This window comes from Erinaceus europaeus, chromosome 4 (assembly GCF_950295315.1).
Source record: "Erinaceus europaeus chromosome 4, mEriEur2.1, whole genome shotgun sequence".
Taxonomy (NCBI): Eukaryota; Metazoa; Chordata; class Mammalia; order Eulipotyphla; family Erinaceidae; genus Erinaceus; species Erinaceus europaeus.
In genome coordinates this window covers 89,292,643-89,311,855 of record NC_080165.1, presented here as the reverse complement: position 1 = coordinate 89,311,855, position 19,213 = coordinate 89,292,643, and the positions used below count along the sequence as shown (strand labels likewise).

General features: G+C 37.4%; 1 protein-coding gene across 19 annotated transcripts in view; it reads left to right on the top strand.

The window, feature by feature from the left end:
* The window catches only part of MLIP (muscular LMNA interacting protein), a 286,170-nt gene that overhangs the window by 194,350 nt on the left and 72,607 nt on the right, over nucleotides 1–19,213 (top strand). The gene's annotated exons all lie outside the window — the stretch shown is intronic.

Sequence of the window (19,213 nt, the reverse complement as noted above, 5' to 3'; positions counted from 1 at the left end):
TAGATGAGTGAAAACGCAAAGAAATAAAAAGTAAACCACAACCACATGTTACACATATAATATATAATTTATGTAAACTACAAACACACTTTATATATATATATATGTTATTTTAAAAGTTACAGTAACAAGCAATATTAAAAAAATAAAAGTAAGAAGAAAGGGTTGAGGAGATAGTTTAAGAGTTATGTAAAAAGACTATCATGCTTGAAACTCTGAGGTACCAAGTTCAGTTTTCAGCACTACCACAACCCATGATTGAGCAGTGCTTTGGGGAAAAAAAAATGGAAAAAAAAAGAAAGGAAAGTAAAAAGAAACAGACCATAATAATCAATATATTACTACATATGTATGTATATATGCGTATATGTAAATATATAGATTCTTCCTCTTCTTTTTGTTGTTGTTTATTTTTCAGTGCTGTGGAACAAACTCAGGGTCTTGTATATGCACAATGACACAACTGAGCAGCCCCCCTAGACTGACATTTAAAAAAAAATTTTATTTATAAAAAGGAAACACTGACAAAAAACAACTCCATACAGTTTCCACTCTGTATCCCATCCCCTCCCCTGGTAGCTTTCCTATTCTTTAACATTTCGAGAGTGTGGACCCAGAGTCATTACGGGGTGCAGAAGGTTGGAGGTCTGGCTTCTATAATTGCTTCCCCGCTGAACGTGGGTGTTGACAGTTTGATCCATACTCCCAGCCTGCCTCTCTCTTTCCCTAGTGGGGCAGGGTTCTGAGGAAGCGGGGCTCCAGGATACATTGGTGGGGTTGTCTGTCCAGGGAAGTCCTGTTGGCATCATGGTAGCATCTAGAACCTGGTGGCTGAAAAGAGTGTTAACATATAGAGTCAAACATTTAAAAATTATTTTATTAGAGATTTAATAATGATCAACAAGATTGTGGGATAAGAGGGTTACAATTCCATACAATCTCCACAACTAGAGTTTTGTGTCCTGTCCCCTCCATTGGAGGCATCCCTCCCTATTCTGTATCTCTCTGGGAGTATGGACCAAAGATCTTTAGGGGGTGGAGAAAGTGGGAGGTCTGGCTTCTGTAATTGCTTCTTCGCTGGACATGGGCATTGACAAGTTGATCCATACTCCCAGCCTGTTTCTATTTTTCCCTAGTGGAGTAGGGCTCTGGGAAAGTGTGGTTCCAGGACACAATAGTGAGGTTGTCTGCCCAGGGAAGTCAGGTTGGCATCATTGTAGTATCCACAACTTAGTGGCTGAAACGTATTAAGATATAAAGCAGAACAAATTGTTAACTATTCAGGAACTTAAAGGCAAGAGTATAGTAGATGACATTTGGGGTCTTCATGTTGGAAAAAGCAAATAAGTCTATTTTAACTATATTCTGCTAGGCCCATGATTTAGCTAGTTTTTGCTTGGGCTGGGCAGCTAATGTGTATTAAAGTATTGTCTGCAAGGATTGTGTCATAGTTGGGAATAGGACTAGAAAGCTGAATCAGGGCAAAGAATAGCTCCCAAATATGGGAAAACTATATTAGCAGTAAGCCCCATAAATATGACTCAGGGCACATATCTATTCATATTTAGCACAGGAGCCTGTGTAACCTTTGCTGCTTTGTGGGTCTGAGCTTCATTCCATGGTCATAGCTGGCAATATTGTAAACTATACTTAATTCAGGACCATTCTTACTTGAGTGACAGAGTATGGTGACTTAGCCACCCTTCAGAGAATGGGGCAATCTCTACCACTGTTATTCTACATTTGAGGGCAAGGTTTTCTAGAGGCCCATAAGAGGGCTTATAATGTTATTTCTATTGGAGATGACTAGTGATGGTGGAAAGAGGGAGATGTTAAAGGTTTATTCCCATTATACCTGTGTGGGAATTGCAAGTAGGGCCCCAGACGAGGGAATGGCCTGCTAGTGACGAAAAGGTCCATCGTTAGAGTATGCTGTTCTCTTGCTCTTATCCAGATTTTGTAGTCCTTAATCTCACAGGATTAGATTTAGAGTGATTGAGGGAAGCAAAATAGGAAGTAAGCAAGGAGGGTATCTAGGTCTAAATAGAGAATATCTGATTAAGTACTTTATAATGTTCTTTTTTGGACTTTCTACTTGTTTACTGCACTTACTGAGTCACTGTAGACTACTGCACACTTTTACTTTAAGGTATATATTTTCCCTTACCTGATGGGTACATGTGCACATGTGCTCTATATATCATGGGTCCTGATCTATATCTAGGTTCTGTAACTTTCCTAGGAAGTATACCACCCTAAATGGAATTAAGGAGTTCTGTGAACTAGAAGGGTTCTCACCTGAATTTTGGAGCTGAAAGGCTGACATTCCAGGCCTGGTATCTCTAGAAACAGTTTGAAGTGAAACATGAAGTAGCACTGATTGCATTGCTTTGGTTGAGATCAGCAGATGTAGTATCAAATGGTATGGATCAAGAGAAGAATGAAGGAAAACGAGTATAGACCCAGAGGTTCCATATAAGACCTTACCATGATTTATGCCATTTAATGCTGTTTACAAAATAACTATATCTTATATAATGACAAGACCAGTTTCTTCTGGTCTCCCTGCTCTAAGGTTGTAGATGATTTAATATTTCATAAAGGTTATTATAAGAAATGCATTAATAACTTTAGCTGAGTGGTAAAATTCAATCAGTTAACTTAGTTCAAATCTTAAGTGCTTAGATTAAAGGAATATATACTCAAAAATAAAATTTATGCATTAAAAGCTTAAAAAATTCAATTTATTTTTCTCGTCTCACATTGATTAAGTAGTAATTTATAAGAATGTTAATAGGAGTATATATATATATATTTTTAAATTAATTATTTATTTAATTATTTTTTATTTAAGAAAAGATTAATCAACAAAACTATAGGGTAGGAGGGGGACAACTCCACACAATTCCCACCACCCAATCTCCACAACCCACCCCCACCCCTGATAGCTTTCCCATTCTATCTCTCTCTGGGAGCATGGACCCAGGGTCATTGAGGGTTGCAGAAGATGGAAGGTCTGGCATCTGTAATTGCTTCTGCGCTGAACATGGGCGTTGACTGGTCGGTCCATACTCCCAGTCTGCCTCTCTCTTTCCCTACTAGGGTGTGTCTCTGGGGAAGCTGAGCTCCAGGACACATTGGTGGGGTCTTCAATGCAGGGAAGCCTGGCCAGCATCATGGTGGCATCTGGAACCTGGTGATTCAAAAGAGAGTTAACATACAAAGCCAAACAAATTGTTGAGCAATCATGGACCCAAAGCTTGGAATAGTGGAGAGGAAGTGTTAGGGGGATACTCACTGCAAACTCTAGTGTACTTCTGTTTTGCAGTAGTTTATGGATACGTGTGAACATAAGCTCTCTCTCACAGAAACTGGTGTATATCTAGGTTATGGGACTTTGTTAGAAAGTGAACCACCTGAGATGAAGTTAGAGTGTACTATAAAAGGAAAGGTATCACCCGAGTAATGAAGCTGAAGGGTTGTTATTCCACACGTGAAGCCTCTGGACACAGTCTGAGGTGAAGCATGTTGAGGTGGCAATCCTTGCGTTGGTTAGGTTGTGATTGGCGGATGCAATATTATTTGGTATGGATTGGGAGAGGCATACGGGAAAGTGGGCCCTATCCAAGGGTTCCAGGACTGGGGGAAGTAGGGGCTCTGTAGTAGAGATGTGAGGTTCCTGCTGTCTTAGGGTTCAAAAAGACAATCGATGGTTAATGTTATCATCACATTAATTGGTAATTGGGTTAACTTTGAAAAGTCCTTTTGTGAGGGTTTGTTGTATAGTACACAGTATCTTGTATATAGCTGTGCTATTGGTTGCTTCTGATCTACTTGGTCTAGGCTTTTGAGAGAGTCCGCATATCAATTACAAGCCTATATATTAAAAAGATTCAGTTTGTGTTTTGAAAAACTTTGAGACATACAATTGATTTTCCCCCTCTCATATTAATTAACTACTGATTTATATGTCTGCATTTTGCTAGAAGTGTACATAAACACCATTCCCACCACCAAAAGACTGTGACCCATCCCTCGCACCTACTCCCACCCCCCACTGGCCCAGGAAGCTGCATGTCTACCCCTCACCACAGGGTTTTTACTTTGGTGCCATACTTACAATTTGATCAGGTCCTGATTTAGTTTCCCTTTCAGATCTTCTTACTCAGCTTCTGTTGACGAGTGGGATCATCCCATACTCATCTTTATCTTTCTGACTTAATTCACTTAACATAATTCCTTCTAGCTCTGTCCAAGATGGGTCAGAGAAGGTGGTTTCATTGTTCTTGATAGCTGCATAGTATTCCATTGTGTATATAGACCACAGCTTTCTCAGCCACTCATCGCTTGTTGGGCACCTGGGTTGCTTCCAGGTTTTAGCTATTATGAATTGTGCTGCTATGAACATAGGAGTACATACCTATTTTTGGTTGGGTGTTATGGAGTCCTTGGGGTATAAGCCCAGGAGAGGAATTACTGGATCATATGGATGGTCCATGTCTAGCCTTCTGAGAGTTTTCCAGACTGCTCTCCACAGGCCAATTTACAATTTCCACCAGCAATGTAAAAGGGTTCCTCTGTCCCCACATCCTCTCCAGCATTTGTTGCTGCTGTCCTTTTTGATGTATGCCATTCTTACAGGAGTGAGGTGGTATCTTAGTGTTGTCTTAATTTGCATTTCTCTGACAATCAGAGACCTAGAGCAGTTTGTCATATGTTTGTTAGCATTTTGGATCTCCTCTGAGGTGAATGTTTTGTTCATATCCTTTGCCCATTTTTGGATGGGGTCATTTGCTTTTTTGGTGCTAAGTTTGCTGAGCTCTTTATATATTTTGGTGATTAGTTTCTTGTCTGATGTATAGCATGTGAAGATCTTCTCCCATTCTGTGAGGGGTCTCTCTGTTTGTTTAATAGTTTCTTTGGATGTGCAGAAGCTTTTCAATTTGATGTAGTCCCATTGGTTTGTTTCTGCTTTAGTCGTCCTTGCAATTGGGTTTGATTCATCAAAGATGTCCTTGAGGTTTAGGTGGGAAAGTGTTTTACCAATGTTTTCCTCTAAGTATTTGATTGTTTCTGGTCTGACATCCAGGTCTTTGATCCCTTTGGAGTTGATTTTTGTTTCTGGTGACATAAAGTGGTTCAATTTCATTCTTCTGCATGTAACAACCCAGTTTTCCCAGCACCATTTATTGAAGAGTGCATCCTTTTTCCTTTTAATCCTTTGGGCCCCCTTATCAAAGATTAGATGCCCATAGGTGTGGGGATTTATTTCTGGGCTTTCAATTCTGTTCCACTGGTTTGTGTGACTATTTTTGTTCCAGTACCATGCTGTTTTGAATATGATGGCTATATAATATAGTTAAGGTCTGGGAGTGTGATGCCTCCATTTCTGTTTCTTTTCCTCAAGATGGTTTTGGCAATTCTAGGTGTTTTCAGGTTCCAGATAAATGATTGTAGTGTTTGTTCTATTCTCTTAAAGAAGCTTGGTGGAACTTTGATGGGTATTGCATTAAATTTGTATATGGCTCTGGGGAGAATATTCGTTTTGATGATATTTATTCTTCCAATCCATGAGCATGGGATATCTTTCCATTTCTTGGTATCAGTTTCTATTTCCTTGAGTAGTGACTCATAGTTTTCAGCATCCAAGTCTTTCACTTCTTTGGTCAACTTTATTCCTAGGTATTTGATTGATTTTGCTGAAACAGTAAATGGGAGTGATTTCTGGATGTCTTCTTCAGATTTAGTGTTTGCAAAAAGAAATGCCACTGATTTTTGTACATTGATTTTGTAGTCTGATACCTTGCTATATTGCCTAATAACTTCCAGTAATTTTCTGCTGGATTCTTTAGGTCTTTCTATGTATACTATCATATCATCTGCAAATAGTGAGAGCTTTACTTCTTCCTTTCCAATCTGTATTCCTTTGACTTCTTTCTCTTGCCTGATTGCTATGGCAAGAACTTCCAATACTATGTTGAAGAGTAACGGTGACAGTGGACAGCCCTGTCTAGTCACCGATCTGAGGGGGAATGCTTTCAGCTTCTGTCCATTGAGTATGATGTTGGCTGTAGGTTTGCTATATATAGACTCTACTATCTTGAGGAATTTCCAATCTATTCCCATTTTTTGTAGAGTTTTGAGCATGAATGGGTGTTGGATTTTGTCAAAGGCTCTCTCTGCATCTATTGAGATAATCATGTGGTTTTTGGCTTTGCTTTTATTGATGTGGTGAATGACATTGATTGACTTATGGATGTTGAACCAGCCTTGCATTCCTGGGATGAATCCCACTTGGTCGTGACGAACAATCTTTTTGATATGTTGCTGTATTCGGTTGGCCAAGATCTTGTTTAATATTTTGGCATCTATGTTATTCAGAGATATTGGTCTGTAGTTTTCTTTTTTTGTTCTGTCCCTATCAGCTTTTGGTATCAGGGTGATGTTGGCTTCATTGAAGGTGGCAGGGAGTATTCCTGTTTCTTCAATCTTATGGAAAAGCTTAAGAAGTATGGGTATTAACTGTTTCCTGAAAGTTTTGTAGAATTCGTTTGTGAAGCCATCTGGTCCAGGACTTTTGTTGTTGGGGAGATTCTTAATAACGGTTTCAATTTCTTTGTCTGTGATTGGTGCATTTAGATTTTGTAGTTCTTCTTGGTTCAGTTTGGAAGTGCATAGGTTTCTAGGAATTGTTCCATTTCTTCCAGATTCTCTAGCTTGGTGGCATATAATTCGTTATAGAAGTTTCGCAGGATTCTCTGGATTTCTTTGGTGTCAGTTGTGATATCTCCTCAATTGTTTACAATTCTATTAATTTGAGACTTCTCTCTTTTTTGTTTGGTGAGTCTGGCTAGGGGTTTGTCAATTTTGTTTAATCTTTCAAAGAACCAATATTTGGCTTCATTGATCTTTGTATGGTTCTTTTAATTTCGATGTTGTTTATTTCTGCTCTAACTTTAGTGATTTCTGTCCTTCTGGTTGCTTTAGGGTTCCTTTGTTCCTCTTCCTCTAAGTCCTTGAGGTGTGCAGTAAGGTCCTTCATTTGAGCTTCCTCTTGGTGTTTAATAAGTGATTGTATGGCTATAAGTTTCCCTCTCAGTACTGCTTTAGCTGTGTCCCAAATATTTTGATAGTTTGTGTCTTCATTTCCATTTGTTTCCAGGTACATTTGAATTTCCTGCTTGAGTGAATCTCTGACCAAGTGGTTCTTAAGGAGTATGTTGTTTAGTTTCCAAATTCAGTGACTTTTAATAATTTTCTGTTTGTTGTTAAATGTTAGTTTTACTCCACTGTGGTCTGAGAAGATACTTGGGATGATTTCAATGCTCTAGAATTTTTTGATGCTGTCTTTGTGGCCTAACATGTGGTCTATCCTTGAGTATGTGTTATGTGGATTTGAAAAGAAGGTGTATTCCAGTTTTTTGGGGTGGAGGAGCCTGAAAATGTCCAAGAGGTCTAGTCTGTCAATCTCTTCATTCAATTCTTTTGTATCTTTATTGGTTCTCTCTTTTGTTGATTTGTCTGAGTGTGAGAATGGGATATTGAAATCTCCCACTATTTTTGTATTACTATTGATGTATTTTTGAAATTCTTTCAGTAGGTGCTTAATGATTTAGATGGTCCCTCACTGGATGCATAGATGTTAATAATTGTTAAGTCTTCTTGGCTTATTGATCCTCTAATCATTATGTAATGTCCTTGCCTATCTTTTATTACTTAATTTAATTTAATATCTATCGTGTCTGAGATGAGAATGGCTGTTCCTGTCCTTTTTTGTGGTCCGTTAGCCTGGATGATAGTTTTCCATCCTTTCACTTTAAGTCTGTGTTTATGTTGTTGTGACAGATGAGATTCTTGCAAGCAGCATATGGTTGGGTTATGTTTTCTGATCCATTCCCCCACCCTGTGCCTTTTGATGGGTGAGTTTAAGCCATTGACGTTTATTGATATTATGGATTTAATGTATTGTAGTGCCATTGTTCAAAAAAAAATTTTGTTTGCTCTGATATATTACAAGTATTATAGTGATGTTCTTGTTTATAAGAGGTCTTTTAGAACCTCTTTCAGGGCCGGCTTGGTGATAGTTGCCTCCTTTAACTGTTGTTTATCTAAGACGGTTTTGATCCCTCCATCTAGTTTGAATGAAAGTCTAGCAGGATATATTATCCTTGGTTGAAACCCTTTTTCATTCAGGGCTTGATACATATCTTGCCATTCCCTTCTTGCTTTTAGAGTTTGAGTGGAGAAGTCTGCAGATAATCTTATGGGTTTTCCCTTGTATGTGACTTTTTGTTTCTCTCTTGCAGCCTTTAGGATCCTTTCTTTATCCTTATTTCTTCTCATTGTGACTATGATGTGTTTTGGTGTCTTCAGGTCTGGGTTGATTCTGTTTGGTACTCTCTGGGCCTCTTGAATCTTGATGTTCTTTCTGTTATTCAGGTCTGGGAAGTTTTCTTCTATTATTTCCTCTAGAATGTTTGCTTCCCCTTCCTCTCTTTCTTCCTCTGGCAGGCCAATTATATGAATGTTACTTCTTTTGAGATTATCCTATATGTCTCTGTTGTTGTTTTCAGTGTCTCTCAATCTCTTTTTAAGCCCTTTAACCTCTTTCTTCATTTTCTCTAGCTAATCCTCTGTCTGACTAATTCTGTTTTCTGCTTCTGTTAGTCTGCTTTCCCTTGCCTCAGCTTCTTTCTTCATTACAGCTATTTCAGCTTTCAGTTCTCTAATTGCCTCAAGATAAACAGTATTTTCCTTGGGGGTCTCAACTGTTGTTTCCCTAATACTGCCATTCCTTTCCTCCAATGTTGTTTTCATTTCTGTGATTAATAAGTTTATTATTGCTTGCATACTTTTCTTATCTATGGTTACTTCTGGCTGATTTGTAGTTTCTTCTGGGATCTTGTCTTCATTCATTGGAGTAACAGTTTTATTTTTTTTGATCTACCCATTTTTTTGATTTATGTGTTTCTTTTTTTTTTTTTGATGCTCTGTTTTTCCTCAGTTGTTGTGTCTTGAGTACAGGTAACACTGTACTAAATACTTTTATGACAATTGCACTCACCAACCTCAGGAATTACAGTAGCAACTGAAGCAAGTATTGAAGTAGTTTAATCGTTACCAGTTAGCCAAACAATTTTTCCAGTCCGTGAAAAATTAGTAACCAAATCCCAGTGAAGAAAGAGAAAAGAAAGAGAGGATAGCATGAATAGACAGCTATGCAAATCTACTATCCACTGTATATTCTAGGGGTAACAAGAGGGGAAAGGGAACTAGAGCAGAGATACACACATAGAGAGTCCATTCTGAGTCAGATTTCTTCCCCAAAATAATTCACAAATTCAGAAAGACAAAGAAGAAGGAAGAAGTGTATGACAAGATTAAAAAAAGAGAGAGAGAGAGAGAGACAAGAGAGATAAAAGGAAAAAGATAAGAAAAAGAGCTGTAATTAAAGAGCAGTGAAAGGAAATTCCCAAATGTGTATCAGTGAATTCAAAAAAGCACACTATTGTTGTGGGGGCTGGGGGTTGTGACTTGGAAGCTGTAGGATTAAGGAAGAAGGGATGACAAGAATGAGAAAAAGAAAAAAAAGGAGAGAGAGAAAAAGAAAACGATAAGAAAAAGAACAGTCATAAAAGGGCAGTGAAAGGAAAGGGTTTTTTTTTTAATGTATTTATTCTTAATTATTTAATTAGCTCTGCAGGGTGAGGTGGGGGGGTTGGATACTTAGAAAGAAAAAAGGCCAGAGGTTTCAGAAGGGTATAGACTTAGAATTAATGATACTCCCTGGTGGGACAGGAATTTGGCAAAGAAAAGGACTGGTTATGGGGGGGGGGGTGGAAGGAGGTATGCTTGAAAATTAAAAGGAAGAAAAAAAAATTTTTTTTTCCTTTTTTTTTTCCCCCTTTTTTCCCTACTCTAATTCTTAACCCAAATTAAGTTATAGTCACCTCCTTGGTGTTGCCGCTAGGACCCCTTATTGGCAGGCCTGCTAAAGGCAGAAAATCCTACCGTTTCCAGGAGATGTGGTCTGAGCTCAGGCACTAGCAGCTTCTCAGTCCGCCATCTTCTGGGAAATCCCCCTCCCCCCGAAGCTTTTTTAAAGGATTTCTCAAAGATGAAAACTAGCTCCAAGTCCTTTTGATCCAATGAGAGCTGTACTCAAGGATGTCCTTGGATCCGTCCTCAGGGTCGGGGTGGTCCCCGGAGACTCCCAAGAGAAAGCCCCCGAGCTACAGTGCTCCCTCCAGGTCCTCTGCCGGCCGCCCAGCAGTGCTCTGCAACTGGCGGAGGAGCCGCCTTCCCTGGCTGAGGACAGTGCCCGGCGCACTCGCCTTGCCTGCTGCCGCCTGGGAAGTCTGGAGCAGCCCGCCTGCTAGTCCGCGCCACCTCTACTCTAATTCTTAACCCAAATTATGTTATAGTCACCTCCTTGGTGTCACCGCTAGGACCCCTTATTGACTGGCCTACTAAAGGCAGAAAATCCTACCGTTTCCAGATGTGATCAGAGCTCAATTAACTAGCAGCTTCTCAGTCTGCCATCTTCCGGGAACCAATAGGAGTATACATTAAGCCCATTCCCACAACCAAAGATCTGTGTTCCTTCCCCCTCCCCTATAGTGAAAGAGAAAATCTATCCACACACAACCCATAGTTCTTTACATTGGTGTAATATGCCAAACTCAGTAAAATTTTGCTTTGTTTTTCCCTTTCTCTTCTTTCTCAACTTCTGTTTATGAGTGGGATCATCCCATATTTGTCTTTCTGGCTAATGTCACTTAACATAATTCCTTCTAGCTCCATCCAGGATGGGTAAGAAAAGGTAGGTTCATTGTTCTTAATAGATGAGTAATATTTCATTGTGTATATATATACCACAACTTTCTCAACCACTTATCTGTTGTTGGATATCTGAGTTGTTTCCACGTTTTGGCTATTATGAATTGTGCTGCTATGAACATAAGAGTACATATATCTTTTTAGATAGGTGTGTTTGAGTTCTTAGGATACATCCCTAGGAGAGGAATTACTGGGTCATAAGGAAGATCCATTTCTAGCCTTGTGAGGGTTCTCCAAACTGCTCTCCACAGAGGTTGGACCAGTTTACATTCCCACAAGCAGTGCAGGAGGAATCCTTTGTCCCTACAACACCTTCAGCATTTGTTGTTGCTGTTGTTTCTTATATATGACACTTTCACATGGGTGAAATGTTATCTCATTGTCTTTTTTTTTGCATTTCTCTGACATCAGTGACTTGGAGCAATGCTTCATATGTCTGTTGGCCTTTTGTATTTCTTCTGTAGTGAATATTCTATTCATACTCCTCCCCCACATTTGAATTGGGTCATTTGATTTTTTGTTGTTAAGTTTGGTAAACTCTATATATTTTGGTTATTAGCCTCTTGTCTGATATATGGCATGTGAAGATCTCCCATTCTGTGAGGAGTCTCTTCATGTGGGTGATGGTTTCTTTTACTGTGAATAATCTGTTCTAAATTTTTTTTCTCATTTTTATTATTGGAAAGAGACAGAGAGAACTTGAGAGGGTAGGGGCAGAGAGGAATGAGACAGTAAGACACCTGCAGCCCTGCTTCACTACTTGTGAAGCTTTCCCTCTGCAGGTGGGGACCAGGTGCTTGGATTTGGGTCCTTTTTCACAGTAATGTGTGTGCCTGCCTAATCAGGTGCTCCACCACCTGGCCCCCAGAATCTTTTGTTTTGGATGCAGTCCCATTGGTTTGTTTCTATTTTATTATTCTTTGCAATTGGGTCTGTATCATCAAATATGCCCTTGAGATTTATATGGGAAAGTGTTCCACCAGTACTTTCCTCTAAGTATTTGATAGTTTCTTGTCAAACATCAGGTCCTTGATCCATTTGGAGTTCACTTTTGTCTCTGGTGACGTAAAGTGATTCAGTTTCATTCTTCTGCATGTTTCAACCCAGTTTTCCTAGCTCCATTTATTGAAGAAATCCACTTTCCTCCATTTAATATTTTGTGCCCACTTGTCAAAGATTACATGTTCATAGGTGTGAGGGTTTAGTTCTAGGTTTTCAATTCTGTTCCACTGGTATGTGTATCTATTTTTGTTCCAGTACTAGGATGTTTTGATTATGATAGTGTTTTAATATAGTTTGAGGTCTGGGAGTGTGATGTCTCCATTTATGTTTCTTTTTCTCAAGATTGTTTTACAATTCTAGTTGTTTTCTGGTTCCATATCAACTACTGTAATTTTTGTTCTTTTCTCTTAAAGAAAATTAATGTAGCCTTGACGTGTATCCCAGTAAATTTGTATATGACTCTGGGTAGAATTTTCATTTTGATCTTGTTGTTTATTCCAATCCATGAGCATGGGATATCTTTCCACTTCTTTGTATCATTTTCTATTTCTTTGAATAATGACTCATAGTTTTCAGTATTCAAGTATTTCGCTTCTTTGTTTAGATTTATTCCTAGATATTTATTTTATTTTTTTATTTTCCCTTTTGTTTCCCTTGTTGTTTAACATTGTTGTGGTTATTGATGTTGTTGTTGTTGTTGGATAGGACATAGAGAAATGGAGAGAAGAGGGGAAGGCAGAGGGAGGGAGAGAAAGACAGATACCTGTAGACCTGGTTCACCACTTGTGAAGTGACTCCCCTGCAGGTGGGGAGCCAGGGCTCTAACAGGGCTCTTTAAACTTTTCCATGTGGTTTGCACCACGTGCATTTAATCTGCTGCGCCACCGCCTGACTCCTGTTTCTAGATATTTTATTGATTTTTCTGCTATAGTGAATGTGAGTGATTTATGGATATCTTCTTCTGAATTAATGTTGTGTAAAGGATTGGCACTGATTTTTGTATGTTAATTTTGTACCTGAAACTCTACTATATTGCCTAATAATTTCAAAAAGCTTTCTGCTGGATTCTTTAGGTTTTTCTATGTATACTATCATATCATCTGCAAATAGTGAGTTTGACTTCTTCCCTTCCAATCTGTATTCCTTTCATTTGTGTGACTGATAAGGTGAGAACTTCCAATACTATGTTGAAGAGTAATGATGATAATGGGCAGCTAAGTATAATACCTGACCTGAGGGGGACTGCTTTCAGCTGCTCCCCATTGCTCATAATGTTGGCTATAGGTTTGCTGTATACAAACTATACTAACTTAAGGAATTTTCCATCTATTCCCATTTTTGTAGTGTTTTGAACATGAAGGGATGTTGGATTTTGTCAAAAGTTTCTCTGCATCTATTAAGATATTCATGTGGGTTTTGGTTCTGTATTTATTTATATAGTGAATCACATTGATTGGCATGTATATTCAACCAGCCTTGCATTCCTGGGATAAATCCCACTTGGTTGTGATGAACAAGCTTTTTTACTGCTATGTACGGTTGGGTAGGATTTAGTTCAGTATTTTGGCATTTATGTTCATCAGTGCTATTGGTCTGTAATTTGTTGTTGTTGCTGTGTCCCTATCTGCTTTTGGTATCAGGGTGATATTGGCTTCATAGAAGGTGGAAGGGAGTATTTCTTTGTCTTCAATCTTTTGAAAGAGCTTTAAAAGTAGAGGTATTATCTGTTTTCTCATAATTTTGTAGAATTCATTTGTAAAGTCATCTGGTCCTGGACTTTTATAGTTGGGAATAGTTTTTAATGACTGTTTCAATTTCTTTGTCTATTATTGGTGCATTTAGGTTTTGTAGTTCTTCCTGGTTCAGTTTTGAAAGGGTATATGTTTTTAGGAATCCTTCCATTTCTTCCAGATTCTCAAGCATGGTTCATAGAAGCTTCACATGATATTTTGGATTTCTGTGGTGTCTGTTGTGATCTCCCCTATCATTTTCAATTCTATTAATTTGAGTCTTCCTCCCTTTTTATGTGTGTCTGGCTAACGGTTTGCCAATTTTTATTTATTATTTATTTTTTCAAAGAAACAACATTTGGCTTCATTGATCTTTTGTACAGTTCTCTTATTCTTTATGTTATTTATTCATGCCCTAATTTTAATGAATTCAGCCCTCTGGATGCTTTAGGGTTCCTTTGTTACTCTTATTCTAAATCTTTAACACATGCAGTCTGGTTTATTTGAGCTTTTTCTTGTTCCTTGATGTGTGCTTTTATGGCTATGAGGTTCCCTCAAAGTATTGCTTTAGCTGCATCCCAAATATTTTGATAGCTCTTGTCTTCATTTTTATTTGATTCTAGGAACATTTGAATTACTTCCTTGAGTTCCTCTTTGACCCAGTAGTTGTTAAGATGTGTGTTGCTTGTTTCCATATTTGGAACTTTTACTAATTTTCTGTTTGCTGTTAAGTGTTAGCTTATTCTACTGTGGTCTAAAATGTTGCTTGGGATGATTTCAATGCTCTTGAATTTGTTGAAACTGTCTTTGTGACCTAACATATGGTATATCTTTGAGGGTGTTCTGTGTGAATTTGAAAAGAATGTGTATTCCAGTTTTAGGGGGGCTGAAGAACTCTGAAAATGCCCGGTAAGTTTAATTTGTCCATCTCTTCGATTAATTCTCTTGTTTCTTTGTTAATTCTCTAATTTGTTGATCTGTCTAAGTTTGAGAGTGGAGTGTTGAAGTCTCCCACTATTATTGTATTACTATTGATATATTTTTGTAGTTCTTTCAGTAGGTGTTTGATATATTTGGATGGGCCCTCATTGGGTGTATAGATGTTTATATGTTTTATGTCTTCTTGGTTGATTTATTCTCTAGTCACTATTAATGTCTATTCATATCTTTTATTATTTTATTTGTTTTATTTCCCCTTTTTTGTGGTGCATTGGCTTATATGGTAGTTTCTCATCCTTTAACTTTGAATCTGTGTTTGTCTTTTGAGTTTGATTGTATTCCCACAGACAGCATATGGTTGGTTTGTGTTTTCTGATCCATCTTACTACTCTGTGCCTTTTCATGGGTGAATTTAGAACATTGACATTTATTGATGTTATGGATTTAAATTATTGTAGTGCCATTATCCAGCCCTTTTTTGAGTGTTCTGATATATGGCAAGTTTTTTTTTTTTGTAGTGTTGCTAATTTTTGTAGGAGTTGAAGTCACATACAGAGGAAAACTTCTAAGACTGTCTGCAGACTTTTCCTCACATACTCAAAAAGTCAGAAGAGAATGGCAAAATACCTCTCAATCTCTCAATGAAAAAAGGTTTCAACCAAGGATAGTATAATCTGCTAGACTGTCATTCAAAATAAATGGAGAGATAATAACCTTTTCAGAAAAGCAGTAATTAAAGGAGGGAACTATCTCCAAGCCTTCTCTGAAAGAGGTTCTAAAAGTCCTCCTGTAAAAAAAGGAAAAACATCAAAAGTAACAAACTAACAAACCACATATAGATTAAACTATCCCAAATCAACTACACAAAATCTCCTCCTCCCACCAAAACAAAGCAACAACAAACAATTACAAACAGCAAGTATCAAAAGTAAACTCGATATATAAGGAAGAAAAATAAATAAAATAGCTAAGCAAAATGAAACCATACTCCTCCCAAGGAGAAATGAGGAACAACTCTCAATATATACAACAACAGAGCCAGAGGTTGGTCACACTAACAAGAAAAAAAAAATCTATTTTTTTCTTTACTTTTGACTGAGAAAACAAGAGGGGGGAGGGAGAGATAGAGACAGAGAGGAGGGAGAGAGAAAGAGATGAAAAGGAGAGCTAGACAGAGAGGAGAAGGAATGAGAGACACCATAAAACCATGGAATTAATCTAGTGTTATCTATGGTGCTTTCATGAGGTACCAGAGAGAGTCTCTAGTACAGTGAGACACATAATCTATGGGAGTAAGATATCTTCTGATCCTAACAATATATGTTACTGAATAAAGACAAATGCCATCATTTCAGCATATAATCAGTATAAAGTAGAGATATTTTACAGTTTGTTTCTTGGAGAATGTTTTTGAAATCTATATGGATTTTACATTTCTAGGATATATTAATTTTTATAGTAGTCACATTTCAGGAGCTCATCTGAGTATTGGTAGCTACTATGTTGACCAGCATAGATCTAGATTTTATTATTTTTCTTTATAGATAGAACTTTTATTAAATAGAAGAATTTATTTTTAAGATTTATGTAATGAGAGGGTGAGAGAATCAGAACAGCACTTCTACATACATGATACTAGAGAGCCAAGATGAGACTATAGACATGCAAGTCCTGTGCTTTACCACTGAGCTTTGTCTCTAGGTCCAAAGCTTTAACCACTATCTTTTTAAAAAGTTTATTTATTTATTTTTTTAAAATTTTTATATTTATTTATTTTCCCTTTTGTCACTTTTGTTGTTGTAGTTATTATTGTTGTTGTTATTGATGTCATCATTGTTGGATAGGACAGAAAAAATGGAGAGAGGAGGGGAAGACAGAGGGGGGGAGTTTTGGTGGTGTTTTTCTATCTGAAAAGTCAGTGTGATGCATGAAACCCCAGTGATTACAAAAAATTTTTTATTCTATGAGGTGGGGGGGACACACCAATTCAGTATATTCTATGCCAGGAAATAAACTGGAGTCTCATTTAAATAAAATGTGCACTCTACCTCTGAACCATTTCCACAGCTGTGAGAATTACTTTATCCTGTTGTGATTTTCTACTTCCTGTTCTAATGCTGGTTAGCAAATTCATTTCATGAAATGAGTTGCCTGGATATTATCAGTTAAAGGTTTTCCTAATATCTTTTAATTTCATTGTATATATATATATATATATATATAAATTATATTGTATTTTAATATAACCCCTGAGCAATTGGCATCTTTTGTAAAATTAATAAAAACATATCAAAGCAATTTGAAATGTTAATAAAACAAAATTAAAAATAAATACTAATCTTTTTAGTGTCTGTCCTACATCCATATCTGGCAAGTCATCTAATCATTATCCTGCTTAAATGGCAGTAATATTCTTATTTGTTAATGCTAAACAGTAAGTAAAAGTATAACTTGATTCAGGTTAGACTGTGTGTGTTGGTGTTTATATATAGTGTGTATCTGTATGAAGTATTTGTGTGTGTGTGTGTGTGTGTGTATGCTCCTATAATTTCACTGTCAGTTGGTCTAAATAGTAACAGACTATAGAATATAAATGAGGGAATGTTGAAATGGTGGCCTAGATGACCACCATTTTCTTTGACACAAACTACTAGGCTGATAGTTTATAAGTCACAAATCTGGGATTCTGGGTCCTCAATTCTTTAATTGAACAATGAGAACATTCTACTGTATATTTTTCAAGTCCCACTAGTGCTGTGAGTTTATGATTAATAACATAGTGAAGAAGTTTCTATGGAAACAAGCACTGCAATAACATAATGGAGCTGGATGGTTTCCCACTTTAGACAGAGAAATATTACTAAAACTATTTTGTTACTTGAAATAATTATGTACTTGTTTCCTGAGAGACATATTTGAACAGAAAGGATATTTTAAATATCATCACATGTAATGATGATATTAAAACTCACTCAACATAGTATACAAACTACAGATTTTGGGTGATAAATTATGAAGTGTTATCATTAAGCATCTAAAAGGTAGTTTTGTGCATTTAGTTATTACATATATTCAGACTGACAAAAAACCCCACAATTTAATAGTAATTTTGGTTTATTAACAATTGCATTGTCCTACAGTAATAATCATTATGCCAAATGAGAAATAATACTTATGTTTGTTAATACAAAAAATTATAAAATCATGGTTTAGTTATTTTTATTCCTATGGTTTAGATCTGAAGGTAGACTGAAACAAATAGTCATTACTAAGATTTTGGCTTAATACTTTAAGAAACTAACTTATTATTATTTATAAATGTAACAATAATCTTGTTGAAGAGTAAAATAATTCTGTGTCTAATGCAGAAAAATCCAAAGTACTGCTTTAAATGACAAAATTTTGCAAACTTTTGTGTAACTTTAAACCTATACACTAAAGTCCAAGAATTTTATTTTATTTTTTATTTTTTCCTTTTATTTAAGAAAGGATTAATTAACAAAACCATAGGGTAGGAGGGGTACAAATCCACACAATTCCTACCACCCAATCTCCATATCCCACCCCCTCCCCTGATAGCTTTCCCATTCTCTATCCCTCTGGGAGCATGGACCCAGGGTGATTGTGGGTTGTAGAAGGTGGAAGGTCTGGCTTCTGTAATTGCTTCCCCGCTGAACATGGGTGTTGACCGATCGGTCCATACTCCCAGTCTGCATCTCTCATTCCCTAGTAGGGTGGGTCTCTGGGGAAGCTGAGCTCCAGGACACATTGGTGGGGTCTTCAGTCCAGGAAAGCCTGGCTGGCATCCTGATGACATCTGGAACCTGGTGACTGAAAAGAGAGTTAACATATAAAGCCAAACAAATTGTTGAGCAATCATGGACCCAAAACTTGGAATAGTGGAGAGGAAGTGTTAGGGGGATACTCACTGCATACTCTATTGTACTTCTGCTTTCAGGTATATATTTTGCAGTAGTTTATGGATACGTGTGAACATATGCTCTCTCTCATAGAACCTGGTGTATATCTAGGTTTTGGGACTTTGTTAGAAAGTGAACCACCTGGGATGGAATTAGAGTATACCATGAAAGGAAAGGTCTCACCCGAGTAATGAAGCTGAAGGGTTGTCATTCCACACGTGAAGTCTCTGGTCACAGTCTGAGCTGAAGCATGTTGAGGTGGCAATTGTTGTGTTGATTAGGTTGTGATCGGCAGGTGCAATATTATTTGATATGTATTGGGAGAGGCATACGGGAAAGTGGGCCCTATCCAAGGGTTCCAGGACTGGGGGAAGTAGAGGCTCTATAGTGGAGATGTGAGGTTCCTGCTGTCTTAGGGTTCAAAAAGACAATCGATAGTTAATATTATCATCACATTATTTGGTAATTGGGTTAACTTTGAAAAGTCCTTTTGTTATGGTTTGCTGTACAGTATCCAGTATCTTGTATATAGCTGTGCTATTGGTTGCTTCTGATCTACTTGGTCTAGGCTTTTGAGAGAGTCTGCATATCAGTTACACAGCCTATATATTGAAAGATTCAGTCTGTGTTTTTTTCTGATTCAGTCAGTTTTTTAAACTTCGAGATGTACAATTAATTTTACCCCTCTCATATTAATTGACTAGTGATTTATATGACTACATTTTACTAAGACTGTACATAAACACCATTCCCACCACCAGAAGACTGTGTCCCATCCCTCCC